This window comes from Dromaius novaehollandiae, chromosome 2, assembly GCF_036370855.1.
Source record: "Dromaius novaehollandiae isolate bDroNov1 chromosome 2, bDroNov1.hap1, whole genome shotgun sequence".
NCBI lineage: Eukaryota > Metazoa > Chordata > Aves > Casuariiformes > Dromaiidae > Dromaius > Dromaius novaehollandiae.
This window is the reverse complement of record NC_088099.1, coordinates 88704405-88720219: the sequence shown is the minus strand read 5'-3', so window position 1 is coordinate 88720219 and position 15815 is coordinate 88704405.

Genomic DNA, 15815 nt, shown 5'->3' with positions numbered 1-15815 from the left:
AGAATAGATATGGAATCAATAGCTGCAGGAAAGCCACTGTTTATGTCCCTCAACCTTGCCTTCCTGCATGAAAAGAACACAAAACCCCCAGGGATCCCTATCAGAAGATGACTATGACTCATGTTACAACATGCCATAGGCATGCCATATGGCCACCCAAGTGAAAGAAGTCCTGGCTGGAGAACTGTGTTTAGAATTACTATCCAGAAATCATGTAATCACAGTGTCTATTACAAAGGCAGTCTCCAGAAGCAACTCTTTGCACTAAGCATCTCAAACTTCTCAGCCTCCAGTCCAAAGCATGAAAATAGAGTTACTTTTTCTGCTTTGTCCTGCCTGCTATTCACTGATAAGGGAAGTGTACCCATTTTCATCTTGATTTTGATACTTTTGCTCATCCAGTATTATCCCATCTATAGGAAACTTCAATGATGAAATGAAGAAACACCTTACAGTAATTTAAATTTTTCCTCAGACTGGATAAGTTAGTATTATATAAAAGTGCTCCTTTTAGTCTGGCATTCTTATGTAAGAGAGCCTTTATTACACATTGCACCATGATCTGGGAAGCTGAAATATATTCCTTAGTACTTTGCCTCATGTCAGAGAGCTTTCCTAGTTCGCTACTCACCATTCCATACCCATTCTTCACTTGAAGTTCATAAACCAGCTTATTTACTGAAGCAGAGCCTATTACATTCAAGATCCTGGAAAAATAGGTTGGGGCACAGGGCATATGTTACAGTCCTTATTTTTAAGGATCAGAGTCCCCAAGCATACCTGTTGCTTGCCAGTCTTCTTGAAATTATACATAATTCAAGTGAGTTTAAGATAATAGATATAAATGTTTGTTTACAGCTTCTAAAACAAACACAGTTATGAAACGTGAGATTAAGGCGAGAATACTTATTTACACAATGACTACATTTAAAATGTGTGCCTCCTTCTTCCTCCCTCTGTAGTCATCCAATCTGCTATAGATGCTTACTTGAATACTGTGATTAGGAACTTCTGTCACCCTGCATGACTCTCAGTTTGTATTCATAGATAGCTTTTACAGCCATTTTCTTTCTAGAATCCTCCCATTCTCTCCCCTGTGCTCATTTGCTGTTTATTAAACAAACCAAGAGGAGAGCAAGTACTTCTCTCATCCAAACCATTCCTTGCCACATCCTATGTAAGACATATCCATGCTGCTCTGACTGATCAGGTGCCATCTCCTGAATTTGCTTAGTAACAAACCTTTAACTCACAGACAAGTGAAAGGTACTTTCCATGTCCCCTGATTCACTGCATAAATTGCAGCCTGATATGTACCTATCAACTGAACCTGTTATTCTATATTCACCTGTATATTGGAAGTGTATTTAACAAAACACAGTGGAGCTGGAGAAGATACAAGGGTAATTAAAATGATGAAAGGGATACATACAGCAGTCGCCTTACAAGGAGCAACTGAAAAAGTTTGTACTCTTCCATCTAGGAATGAGAAGGCGGAGGGGGGACCAAATCATGAGCGTAATGGATAAAGACAGTGCAGAACTGTTACCAAATCTGTCTCTACTAGAAATATAGAGTACTCATAATTAGTAGATAATAGGTTTAAAACAAATAACAGGAAGTTTTTCTTAGGGCAGTCGGTAGCTTTGGAACAGATAGTAATATCAAGTTAAAAACATAAGACAAATTCATGCAAAACAGGCCCATTAAAAAGTACTACAAGGAACAGGCAGGAGAGTACACTTTAACATCCCTAGTTAAAAAGCTGGGGGTGTTGAGGTGTCGCAGAGAAACCACTGCTGAGTTCAGGTGGTTTAAACCATATCAGGATCAAAACAGTTTACTGATTTATTAATGATGTAATTAAAGAGAATCAGAGGAGTATAACATCAAGATCAATATCACCCGTAAAAAAACAATATTTACAAAATGCTAATAAAACACCAACAAATTTCTAAACATACGAAGTTCTGGGCACACCCTCACACAGGTCTTGTCGGTTACCAGCCGGACCTCCCCCTCGAGATCCTCCCACACCCCAAGCTGGGGACCCTGCTTGTCGTTGCTGTGCTGTTACCACCATATGGAGATGGGCTGTTCTCAGCGTCCTGCAAGGAGGCTGCACCCCCAGGCCTAGGCAGATACTGCGATGCTCCTGGGGGGCTGCTGTCAGCCTCTAGCCAGCTGTCAACCACTGCTCTGCTCTGTTAATCTCTTCTCTCCCCACCTACCCCTCACCCTAAACTTTTATGATTCTTTTACCTTTCTTTTCAAGGTGACTCCTTTTTTGAAATTCCCTCAGAGACTGGTTACCAGGTTACTGTTTAATCTGGTTGATGGCTGTTTTTCTTTTTAGCATTAGCAGTTTTAGGGAAAACTGTCCTGTCAGACAGCTTTGGATGTCCCACTTGCACACATGTATTACATTCACATTCCTATATTACCAGCTGTCATTACACACACTGTTTCACCAATGGGTAGCTGTGTGAATTTCCCCGCTCTGGAATAGTATGCAGCAATGGACAGAATAGAAAGCAGCTTGGTTTGCACGCTCTCCCTAAATTACATCTCTTTTTGCCACTGTCAGAGATACAATCCTGAACTATTAGTTTGACTCACTTGGGTATTTCTTAGGGAAGCATATGTAATAAAAAACATATACATGGGATTTAAGTATGCAGCTCCAGCATCTCTGGCTAAACAAGACTTGACATTAAGAAGTTTGAAGCAGTATTTGACTTCACATGTTAGCACATGCCAAAAACATTTTGATTTACCGAAGTATTCTTGTAAGAGTCCATCTTGTACACCAGTCTGGAGCATCTAGAAAGAGATGTTGATAAAACAGAGTGACTTGCTACACCATGGTAGAATCTTATTGCATGCTAAGGAAATGACAGTATTTCTTAATCTCCCTATGTTAACAGCAAAAGCAAGAACATACTAGTGAAAACTCATCCCTGATAAGACTATGAAAATACAGCTTAGGAAGATTGAAAGGCTCTGAAAGTTCACCACCTCTGAAGTCCTATACTGTTAAAACTTCTGCCACAGGACTAGCAAAGCAGTCTTCCTCCCTTTACATTCCTTATTTCAGACACTAGGACTAGCTATATATTTGTATTTCTCTTTATCGTAAGAGGCAACTGATTAAAGAAGAGCCACAGCTGATGGTCTATCTTGATTATTTAAATTTTCTATATTGAGGAATGAAACCAAATCTGCACTGTCTGTCAGAAACAGCTTTTCATGTTGGCATACCAAGAGTGTGTATCAAAGCTCACAGGCCCATTGGAAGGAGTGCTCCAAGTTCTCGCTTCAGTTCAGCATCAGCTTTCCTTGCCATTATGTATCTTTGAAACCAGTAAGTTATCACCAGTTAGGAGACACAACTTTTCTCAACAAGAAGGCTGTAAATGGACAGATGTAGCTTAAAAGGCTTAATACATTAAAAGCATTAAAAATGTAAAACACATATATACATATATATAGCAACTAAAACTGTTTAGCTTCAGGTTGCAGCAGAAATACATGCAAGAGCAAATGAATATCAAATGAATTGAAAAGTTCCATAGCTTCAAAGATACTGAACCTATCTTTTTCTGAAATTGCCTTTTCTTCCCTCCCTTTGTCTACATGAATATGTCACAGATTTCACATGGAATTTACATCACTAGCTGCTTTTGTGTTATGCAAGGTCTGAAAATGCAGCAAGACAGAAAATTTTGTTTGTCTGCTCATGTATCTTAAAACCAGATAAATGAATTCTCAGATTACTATAAAACAAAAATACACCAAACAGAGCCCTAAACCATGGAAAAAGATTAGGAACTGCAAGTTTCAATGCAAAAGGAAATATGGGTAGAGAAATTTTGATCAATTGAGAAGCAATTGCATTGTGATGGGATGAAAATTAGAACTCGCAGCAAACAGTAAGTTTCTGATCCCAAATCCATTAAAATCAATGGCAGTGCTCCCAATGATATCAATCGGTACATGGCAGGGCTTTGTAATAAAACAAATTCCTAGGCGTAAAAGAGGATGTAAAATCCCAAAGTCCTATATAGGGCTTCTAAACAGACTTCATTTTTATGACTGATAGGGCAAGAAAGAAAACTACTATTTCATAACAGTAGCAATATGGAAGGAATACAAATTCTAGTTTGTGTTTTCACATTTTTAATGAATGAAATGCACTCCATAATTATTATGAAAATTTACAGTTACACTAAAAGAGACCATTAATTCAGAGAAAAGATGTGTAAAATGAGAACTTGCTGTCCAGGCAGCGCTTCCTAAGCTTTCCCAGCTCTGCCACAGATTATAACCTCTTTATAAAGATTTGTTAGTCTTGCAAGTCTTTGTGTTTCAGTCACTTACAAATAATAAAATGCTGTAAATCTGCTTTTGTCTCTTGCTAGTTAGTATTTCTTTGGCCAACTCATCTTCCTTCCTTCCATTCCTACTCCTTACACGTTTTGGCAGTAGATATATAAGCAATAAAGTTCTTTCACAAAAGAAAATGAGAATGCCCATAACACGATAGTTAGGGAACAGCATATATATTTAGTCTGTTCTATTTCAAAGTGTCCCTTACCCTGCAAAATTAAAGCACCTCCCAAGCCTAGGTAGTTGCAGGGTTTTAAAGATTTCACTAGAACTGGAGCTTCTCAAAAATTTAGAGCTCAGAAATATCAGAGTTGCTTAAGATAGCCAAATAAGGGAGTTTTTTTAGTACAGCCCAGCCTACTCATTTTAAATATTAATTGCAATATTAATTTATGCAGAAGCCCCCAATTCTGAAAATGCTTCAAAATTCATATGGTTATGAATAACTGATTATCTTGAAGTTAAGGAGACTCTGTATTCCAAACATTAGATTGCCACATATATGAACATCCTGTTTTTCTTTACGATTTTTTAAATATAAACTCTTGAAATGATCCAGATTTTCAAAGGAAATAAACAATATCTTAATACCACCATGCAACCCAGATTCTAAATTCTCATCTTGAATATAAAACTGGAAAGATAGTTATGGGCAGGTAGCATCAGCACAGTATATTGCTAGAAGAACAATCAAAGCTAAACAAAATGCTACGTACCAGATTCATACATAAGGATATGAATATATGTAATGAGTATCCTTTATGTGTCAGTCTTCCAATAGAAAGTTAAAGTTTCTAAGTGAAATAATCAGAGGCAAGGAAATTCCAAAATGAAGATAACCTTTCCAGACTTCTTTTGCCCCTTTAACAACTACATAACAACGCAAACGTGTAACTGTATGATCATATACTGTATTCCACAGAACCTTTGCTCTATTCAGCTTATACCACTGATTATACTTTCTTAATGAATTTCTATTTCCCCCTCCCCCCACTGTTACAGGTATATCTGCACATCTTATTACGCCAAGCAACTGAAACTGTGCTCTTAAGACAGCATCATCAAATTCCTCAGAGCAACCATCACATTCCTGTCTGTTCCCTTGTGCTCATAAAAGCCTTAGCCTTACTCATGAAGGCCTTCCATTGGCCCCATGTCACCGTTATAGTTTATATAACTCCATGTAAAGAGTATATCCATAGCTACATTGAAGTGAGTGTGCATTTTACTGCCTTCCCAGGCTCACATTTCAGTTCACATTGCCTGGCACTTCCCTGAAGACTCCTGTCTGAAGCTACCAGGATAGCTGGCCTCTTTTAGAATTACCTAGAAATGAACTTTTAAAAGTCTATGGATGTCTTGTATTTCACTCTCTCCAAAATATCAAATCTGCCCTGTGTTCATGAAGAATCTGATTTGTTCCTGTATAAATCTTTGTTTTATAGGTAATCGAAATTCAAATGTTAAAGGTTTTTATCTCATGAATTTGCTAGACTACAAAAAGGAATCTAACACCTCTGAAACAAGAAGGAAATTAGCTTCTTAATGGCATAGGTAACAACTGCTTCAAGTCCAGGACAGGCTCAGAAAATAGACTTTGAAAGCCTGGCATAAAAAAAGAAAAAAAAAAGAAAAAAAATCTTGTTTTTAATTTTTATATAGCACAATATAGATCTTTTTAATACACACATGTCTAGTGACAGTTTTATTTTTTTTATCTCAGAAATAGCCTCAGTGTCATTTAAGTTTGACTGCAAGGAGCTAGTTTTATTTGATGAATACTGAGATTTTTAAATGTAAGTTGCACATTTACATGTGTATGTTAAATTATAGTTTTGTTAACACAAGACTGAATACCAAATGAGCCTTTACAGGTTACTCGCCTAGAAGCAGGGAGAACGGATGTCAGGCTGGACTGGTAACAGTGTGTCATGCAGAGTAGCAAGCTTTTCTCTTGTCAGCTCAGCCGAAGGTCACACTCTTTACAGAAGTGAACAGAGCACTAGAAGTTGTACTTAGAAAAGTAAGAGTTCAGAGACATGAAAACCAGGAAAGGTAACTGTAGAGAAAGAAAATAAAGGATCAAGAAGGGAGACAGGCCTAACTGAAAGCCTCTAAAAAGCTGAGATTCATTAGAGTTCATGGAAAAGATCTAAGAAAAGCCTTGACTTGACATGTGTGTGGAAGGAACTCAATTCAGTGGGAAGGAGACTTGTAAAATAGAGCTATTTTCTTGAGCATTGTCAGACTAGAAGCTAGAGGTGTCTTAAATAGTTAGTAACTACACCTGGATGAAAGGGCAAGCTGCAAAACCGTCATTAAGATGTTTGAAGGATATGGAATATGAAAGGTCAAACTCCTAAAGGACACATTATTTCATATGAGACAACAAATAGTGGGCAAAGACTTCACAAAAAAAACCTGGGACTAATCTTAATCTAATGAGTCAGATATGTAATACAGAACAATAAAGAACAATAAAGGATGATCACATAGCTATTGATTCAACAATCCAAATGCACAGAAAGAATGCTGGAAGATACAGACAGTCTTGGGAAAGGCTATCAGACCACACAAGGCTGCACAAGTCACCCACGTCAGGAAGCAAACGCTTGGAAGATATTTTATTGAACTCAGACTGATCCAGAGAAGAAAAGGCACAAATAAATAACTCAGAAAATACTCTGCAAAGCAAAGTGCAAAAAAGGTGCACATTTGGAAAGCATTGCAACACTTGCAAAAAAATCTATCTACTTTGCAAGACCTGGTAATCAGGAGTACATATAATACATTCATTCTAATGTATTGTAAGGGAAAAGAAGGAACAAGCAATCAAGATACATGCTCTGAAGCCTGTCAGTAAAAGCTAAAATGAAGGAATGGTCCCTTTGTTTGGGGACCAGTAGAACTCCTATAAAACTCTTGGACAATGCTGCCCAGGTAAGTATTGCCTCTGAAGATTCTGCAGAATGCAAGTAAGAAACCACAATACATATAGGAAAGATCAGTTAAATTGTGAATTTAGGATATGGAACTAACTGCTACTAAAAAACAGTATGATCTTGAAAGTTAAGGATAAAATGGAATTAGTTAGGTTTGTTATAATTGCTTGGATAAAAGAGTCAATACTGAATTTATAAACATGCCAAGCCATATGTTTACCATAGGGGAATAGAAAAGATAAAAGGGGAGCCTGTGGCCACTAATGAACATGGAGATAGATAAAACCACAAAAATACATTAAACTTGTGAAAAATTAAGCCTACAACAAATGAAAACTGTACTGATAGTTCGAAAAATACCTCTCAGGGCACTGTGGGGGCCAGTACCAGCAGGGGCTTCCAGCGGGCAGGGCTGGGCCTGGCCGCCAGGGCCCATCTCCCCACCCCAAAGGAGTAGTGCTCTAGCCGCAACTGGGGCAACCCCAGCCCCAGAAGGAGGCAGCCTTCGGCACCACTGCGGGGAGGGGCCAGGCAGGCTCCTGTAGGCCAGGGCCAAGGCCTGGGGGGAGGACCGGGCGATGGACAAGGACCAGCAGGGCTGGGGGTGCCCCCAAGGACATTACAATATCAGAATCCTCGTCTGAAGCAGCCTGTGGCAGTATGTATACATTTTTACCTTATTGGCAAAGATTACACCTTAGGAGTGGATTATTATTCATGTAATTTAGAGATTTCACTGCTGGAGACTTTCACATTAAGACATCTCAGCATTAAATTCATATTTGCCAGATTTGGAGCATTATAACACAGAAAGTGTTAAGTCTGATAATGATTCAAAGTTCAATGGACAAGACTTTGTAAAAATATTTAAAGGTTATGGATTTCCCATGCAAGATTCTGTCCCAGGTACTTGCAGGCAAACAGAGATATAATGCGAGAAAATGGAGCAAAAATATTTAAAAGTTGGTTCATAAAGACTATTGAATCTGGAGTAATTCCATCCTTAGCTCTGCTGAATTTGAGATCAGCATCTACTAAATGTGGACCAATACCACCTGAAATGTAACTAGAAGTCTGAGAATCAGTTTCTTAATTTAGTCAAAACCACAACAGGGAAAATAGAACTGACCTGAATGCTTACAAAAACTCAGTAAAACACAGACAAAAGGAAGAGTATGTTAATGGTAAAGAAGAGTGAAAGCCTATGAAACCTGAAGATAAAAATTGACATAAATGAAGACCTGTGAGCTCAGACAACTATACTTGGTACTTGTTGCTCTTATATATGAAGTGCAGCTTCTCGCAGGAGACAACTGCAGCTTATTACCAGAAAAGGCAATGAGAGATGCAAATTGCAGAGGTATCTCTTGGGTGTACATTGGAAACATAGGCCTTCACAGATCTATGAAAACAACCAGATAGTAGCAGCTATGGTAGAGAGCAAAGTGTCTCTTGAGAAGTCAGTGTGAATATATAAGGCTACAGAAAATTTAACTGTATTGAGAATAGCTAAAACAGCTCATGAAGCTGAATGTGTTCTGGTACTGTAAAATAAGTCATAGTATAGTTTTCAATTTGTAAAAGGGGGACACATATGTAAATATTTGGCTTTGAATAGTTTATATAGTTATAATGCTGGAAAACATTTCTAGCTGAGTAAGGTAAGAGATGTAGGCACCAATACAAACTACAGGACACCATCTTCTTAGACAGTTGTGATAAATCTTTTCTATTCTCTTGGCAATTATCACTTTCTTTAAAGATCTCAAATGTTACACAACACACTTAGAGAAGAATTCAGCAATAAAGCCAGATCACTTTTTTGTGATTTTGGAAATGCAGAGCAGTAAGCTAACTTGGTTGAAATGGCATCAGACATTTATGTCTAGAAAATTGGAGACCAGCCCATCCTAACTAACAATGCTTCCCATGCTTGATATTCTTTTCTTTCGTCACTAACTAATAAACAAACAAATAAATCCTACTAATTTCTGTACTTATAATAACCTTCTCAATGTTATTTATGTTCTGTTTTCATTTCAGCTCTCTTAAGAGCAAGTTCAAAATGAGTTTTCAGTTGGAAAGAAAAAGAAAAGATGGCACTGATCATTTAAAACCACCTGATCATTCTGCAACAGCTCAAATGACAGACTACAGTAACTGGAAGGCAGTAAGTAGGATCACATCAAGACATCAAGTTTGCTCAGTAACAATTTAACTTCAGTCATGCCTCAAGAGAAAAATCTGAGAGTGTATTTACCTGGAATTTTAAGTCAAACAGAAATAAATTAATTTTTAATATAAAATTAGTATTGCTTTTTCTAATGAGGCACTCCTAGAAATCCATTGCATTAAATATGATCACACTGACTTTTTCTAAAATACTCCTGAGAATGTGTTCAGAGTATCCTTTTTTCCAGTAGAAACTAAGTAGAAAATAAGTAGCAAGAACTTAGCATAATAATTTGTGCAGAATAAGACTCAGCAGGAAGTGTTTCTGCTTACAATTTGACACTTTTTTTTCTTTCTACAGAATGTTCTAGTTCCAGATAAATAATTATGTAGGGAATAATTATGTCTCAGACTGTTCTTCCATTTATAAAGGAGTCTCCTCTCTTTCTATGTCAAAAAAATCTCTACCTTAGTCTGAATGAAAGTAGCCCATTCACTCCAAAGGTCTTCTGCAGGGCGCTTGGGGAAAGACCTGGGCAGTTCTCCACAGCACCTTCTTTGTACAGCGCAGAGCTTGCTCTTTGGAGGCCTCTTTAATGTTGCTTAATCCACTTTTTTGTTAGATCAGGCGGCTCTTATGAGATTAGTACCGTTTATGAAATAAATGTATTATTGATAGCGCTCAATTACACTCCCACTCACACCCACTATATAATAAATCAAAACTGACAAGGATCTAAAAATCTCAAGGAGATTATTTTCTTAAAATGAGGTAAAAATGGTTAAGGCATCTAACAAAAGTTTAAATAATTTAGGATACTACTTTCATATATGTATATACACACACACACACACACACATATATATATGCCACTAAACAGGTATGGGTCACTAAACAAATGTGGGTTTTTCCATTTGGATTACGAAGAGACCCCTTAGGAAACCCTGCATGCTGATTTCAAATTGAAGTAGTGAACTCATACACAAGCGAAAGTTACTCCTGAAGGTCCAGGTCAATGGTGAAAGTCCCTGGCCCCTTCTGCTTCACCTGACTCCCTGACATCAGAGACTTCTTCCACTACACTCAAAAATCTCTTTATGGGCAAAAGCGGACACAACTTACATCGCTACCAGGCGAGGTAGCGGCTGGCAGCAGCCGCCAGGCAAGGCAGGGCGGGTGTTACAAGGCAGGTGCCAAGCGTGGGGTGGAGAGGCCTCGCCCTGCCCACTCCCAGCTGGTTGAGTCCGGTTTGGTCCAGTTTGGTCCGGTCGAGTCCTGCACCGCACAAATCCTCCCTCCTCAGGCCTGGTTCCCCATGACCTTTTCATGCATTTCCTTAACGCAGCTGGCTTCCTGGCTTCTTTACCATCGGTCCCCACCCCAAGTTTGATGGTTTTCACCCCTTAGCTATTATTAAAGTTACGCAGCGCCCCCCCACCCCCAGCCCCAGTAAATCATAAATTGATATAAAGGGCTGTTTTGTGTTGCACGGTGATGGCTGAGCTCGAGGTCCAGCAGGCTTGCTGATATCCCCACTTGCTACCGCTGCTAAAACCAGCTTGGGTCGGGACCAGCCCGGGCAAGTCCTGACACCCAGCACTGGTGACAAAGTGCTGGCGGTGGTAAAATAATCCTGGGCTACACTTCCTTCACCAAATACCTTTCAAAACCTCTTCCTTCCATAAGTTATTAAAAATTTACTGTTGATATGTCCCGATAATGTTGTTACTGCTGTTCAGCTTTTGCCTCACAGCAGGGCCTACACATCTAGACAGTCGCTGCACTAAAAAGCTTCTTATTTAAATAGACAAGCCAAAGAAAGCCAGGGATGGAGACAGAGGCTCACAAAAAGCACAGAAAAGTACGCTGTCTGCCCAACGTTACATAGCAAGTCATGATAAAAAAAGAAAGGAAACGAGTCTCCTAATGTCCATTGTGAGCCCAGCTAGGCAGCCAAACTCTACTAATTTTTTCTTTTCCATTTCTAGTCCTTCACGTTTCTCCTCTTCAGTACACAATATTTTATTTTTAAGGCAGTACTTTCACTGTTTGGCAAGTGCTCTGAGAAAAGAAGAAAAGTTTCGATAGTACATTAAAAATGAAATTACATTGTGCCAGGGCAGAATCATAAAGCAGCAATGATAGTGCATCTCACTACAGTAGCATTTTAAGACCACTGGTAGATAGGAGTTGTCAGTAAGGGTGATCTTATGATTTCTAGCTCACCTGAATAAATATGGTTAAGATAATTATAACTTTAAGCATGATTTTACAGCATCACTGTATTAGCATGTTTGTTATTATGCTGACTAATCTTTAATTTCAATTGCAGTAGTTCTCAGGGACCCCAGCTGTGAGGAGGTTCCATTATATAAAGCCTGGACAGACAAGCAGAATGAAATAACCCATGTCCTAAGGTATTTAAAACCTAAGACATGCTAATGATAGTTTCTTTTTATGCAACAATTATGTATGTTCTGCAATAGATTGCAAAGAGACTAAAAACACATCAAAAGTTACATATTTTTAAAATCATTAGAAACTCATAACATTCTAGGCTAAAAAGAAACTTTTTAAAAAGATTACGCGCTTGCACATATGTATGTCTATGAAAATTTACACGTATTTACCTGCCCTTCTATAAATACTTCCTGGAGTCCCTCTTTTTCCTTCTTTTTTTTTCTTGTCAATGGTGCAATTGGAGTTTTTCAAAATTATCTTAATACACTTGTTTATTGCTCTGTCATGCAGGAATAATGCAGTTTTTCCAAACTCTAAATGAAATTATAGTCTACTACAATGTGTTGGATAGTGCCAAGTGGATATAGCAAATTAGATAATCCATCCCCTTGAGTCTGAGTCACTTCAGTCACTTTGAAAATGTGACTTGAAAACACAGGAAAGGCTGTGCAGTTTGATGTACCTTCCAAAAACATTTGTAAACAGTAAAATGAAAAACTCCACAATATGTACAAATAATGTTATGGAAGTTTCCAGTGCCTTAAAACTGAACCTCTTTTTGAAAGTATTTTTCACTATTTTTGGCTGTCTTTGCCCCCACTTTCAGTAGCTTTATGCTCCTGGGATCTATAAATGAGACATTCCTGCTTATGTGTGGAGAGAAGGAGATTTTTTTGAATATCAAACAAGCATAATTTATGCAGAAACTCTATTAAAAACTCTGTTTGGCACTTTTACTTGCATTAGTAATATGAGAACTCTATTAAAATGAATCTTACAAAAATGCGTTGGACCCCAATTCTCTCAACTCATTCCCCTAGTTAATCTTAGTTTTCATTGCCCAAGGGCTGTTAATATATTAGTATGAACAATATTCTCTTTATTACCTTGCATTCAGCTTCTCAGATATTCTCTTGTGTGCATGTGTTTACATTTATTTATACACATACCTACCTGCAAATACACTGGGTGAAATCCTGGGCTCTCTGAAGTCAATTGTAAAACTCCTACTGACTTCAGTAAGAATCAGAGAATCACAGAATGTTTGAGGTTGGAAGGGACCTCTGGAGATCATCCAGTCCAACCCCCCTGCTGCTCAAGCAGGGTCACCTAGGGCATCTTGCACAGGATCGCGTCCAGGCAGGTTTTGAATATCTCCAGACAAGGAGACTCCACAGCCTCTCTGGGCAACCCATTCCAGTGCTCTGTCACCCTCACAGTAAAGAAGTTTTTCCTCATATTCAGATGGAACTTCCTGTCTTTCACTTTGTGCCCGTTGCCTCTTGTCCTGTCGCTGGGCACCTTTTAAGACAGTTTGGCCCCATCCTCTTGACACCCTCCCTTTAGATATTTGTCTGCTTTGATAAAATCCCTCTCAGTCTTCTCTTCTCCAGGCTAAACAGGCCCAGCTCTCTCAGCCTTTCCTCATACAAGAGATGCTCCTGTCCTCTGATCATCTTTGTAGCCCTACACTGGACTCTCTCCAGTAGTTCCATGTAGTGGGGAGCCCAGAACTGGACACAGTCCTCCAAATGTGGCCTCACCAGTGCTGAATAGAGGGAGAGGATCACCCGCCTCGACCTGCTGGCAACACTCTTCCTAATGCAGCCCAGGAGACCATTGGCTTTCTTGGCCACAAGGGCACATTGCTGGCTCATGGTCGAATTGTTGTCCACTAGGACTCCCAGGTCCTTCTCCGCAGAGCTGCTCTCCAGCAGGTCAGCCCTCAGCCTGTCCTGGTACATGGGGTTCTTCCTCCGTAGGTGCAGGACCCGGCCTGTCCAGGTGTCCCTGAATGGCAGCACAGCCTTCTGGTGTATCAACCACTCCTCCCAGTTTTGTATCATCAAGAATCTTAGCCACAATTTCTGTGAAGTACTTTTAGCCTCAGAACAGTAGATTAACCTCTTATAGGTGGCCATGATATGCTTCAGGTTGTATGCCTCTCCTTGCATACAACCACGCTCACTAGAATTTCACCATATTGGTTCAACTTATTTTTATTAACTCATCATTATCCACTCTGCATTTCCTTTATTTATTACTATGTTACGTACATTATACTACCATGTTACATATTCTGCACTGGCTTTATTCACAGAAATCCTACTTTTATTTTTATCCCTTCTTAACATTTTTCCTATTGTAGAGAGGCATGTAAAACAAGCTTTCCTATCTTGTTAGCCTACACAAACTGTTGTTAACAAGCTTCTAAAATAATGATTTAGAAAACTACACTAACTGCCTAAGTACCAGAGCTGTTCCCCATTGAAAATAATTGCACTGTCATTGTGCTTTACTACCACATAGAGATAAGATTAATTGTCTTATCTTATGTTATCTTATTTGAAGACTTAACAGTAGCTTGATCTTGCCAATTATCCTATTATCTATAAAGTCAGATGCATTACTGAGCTACTGGAGTTGGTGTCATTTAAGTCTATAACCAAAAAATGCTTAAAACAAGAAGGAATCAAAATAAATAAAGATGTAAAGGTCAGTTCAGGCTAGTTTTGGAAACATTGAACTAGATGAAGGATGGACTTAGGAAATAGCCTGTTTATATAGGGCTAGATACTAGACGTTTCCCATGATCTGTAATTCATAACTTACAAGAAGATGAAACAGATGCCAAACTGAAATATTTCCTCTAGCACCTCCCTACTGTTTACTAGAGCAAGTTAGGAACAGAGTTTATGTTTGTGACAATTCTAGTGCTGATATTAATCTGTATTTTCAGCCTCTCAAGCTAAGAAAGTTTCTGTATCTATTTTTATAAGGAAATTATGGCATTATTATTCACAAATTAATTATGTAATAATTATGATTATAATTATTCATTAATCAGCTCACTGTTATTGGAAACTGCATTTATTTGTAGTCAAAGCAGTTACTTTGAAACACACACTTCAGGATCTGTGTACCATATGAAAAAGATAAAATCTGTTTCCTCTTAATTCCATATTTATTGTGCCAGATATTTTTCCTTGGGTAAGCAATTTTTTTTAAAAAAATAGTCACTGTATTACATATTTGCTTACTTATTTTTAAATGCACATGCGGTGGAATGAACAGAAAGCAAACAGGGAAGTTTTCGGCTAAGTAATGAATTATTCAAGCAGTTAATGATGGAAACAATGATTTCATTGAAGCCACAGCTCTCTAGGGCAACATTTTGAAAAAAAAATGCACTGAAACAGAGCCGTCCTTTAAGTTAAGAATCAGAGCAGGTGCAGGCCTGTTGTTTAAGGGTTGTCACTGCCATCTGAATGGACTGTCTTGGCTTTAACTGGCATGAGTAGGCAAAACTATTCATTTGCACCCCAAAAAGGCTAATGGTAAAATGAGTTAATCCACATATTAAAAAACCTAAGAGTTCTGGTTTTGCTGGTACAGCCGTAGGCAAAGGAATGCCAAAGCACACAGTGGGAATAATTCTTAAAATATTCATATGAAAGACTGTCCACAGTGAAAGACATGCAAAAAGAGTATCTATACAATGAGAAATGTGCAAAAGAGTATCTACACAGTCTTCATGCCACTGTTCATAGTGTTTATATCAAGCCAGATCCAGTGTGATGCTGACATTGGAGGGAGAATTAAGTGACGCACATAGATACTATTTCTTCCTTACTAATGATTTTTAGGTAGGAGATATAGGTCCCTGTGAATCTGAATTCTTTTTACAAAGTGGTATTAGCTTCACCAAGAAAAGTACTCCAGAGCAGCCTACAGCCAGTTGATTAGGGCACTTCTGTGATAGATGAGAAGCTTAATTTTGTCTCATGTTGATGATTGCCCTAAACAGAACTCCCATGTTATGTGTGAATGCTCTAATACCTAGCTATTGT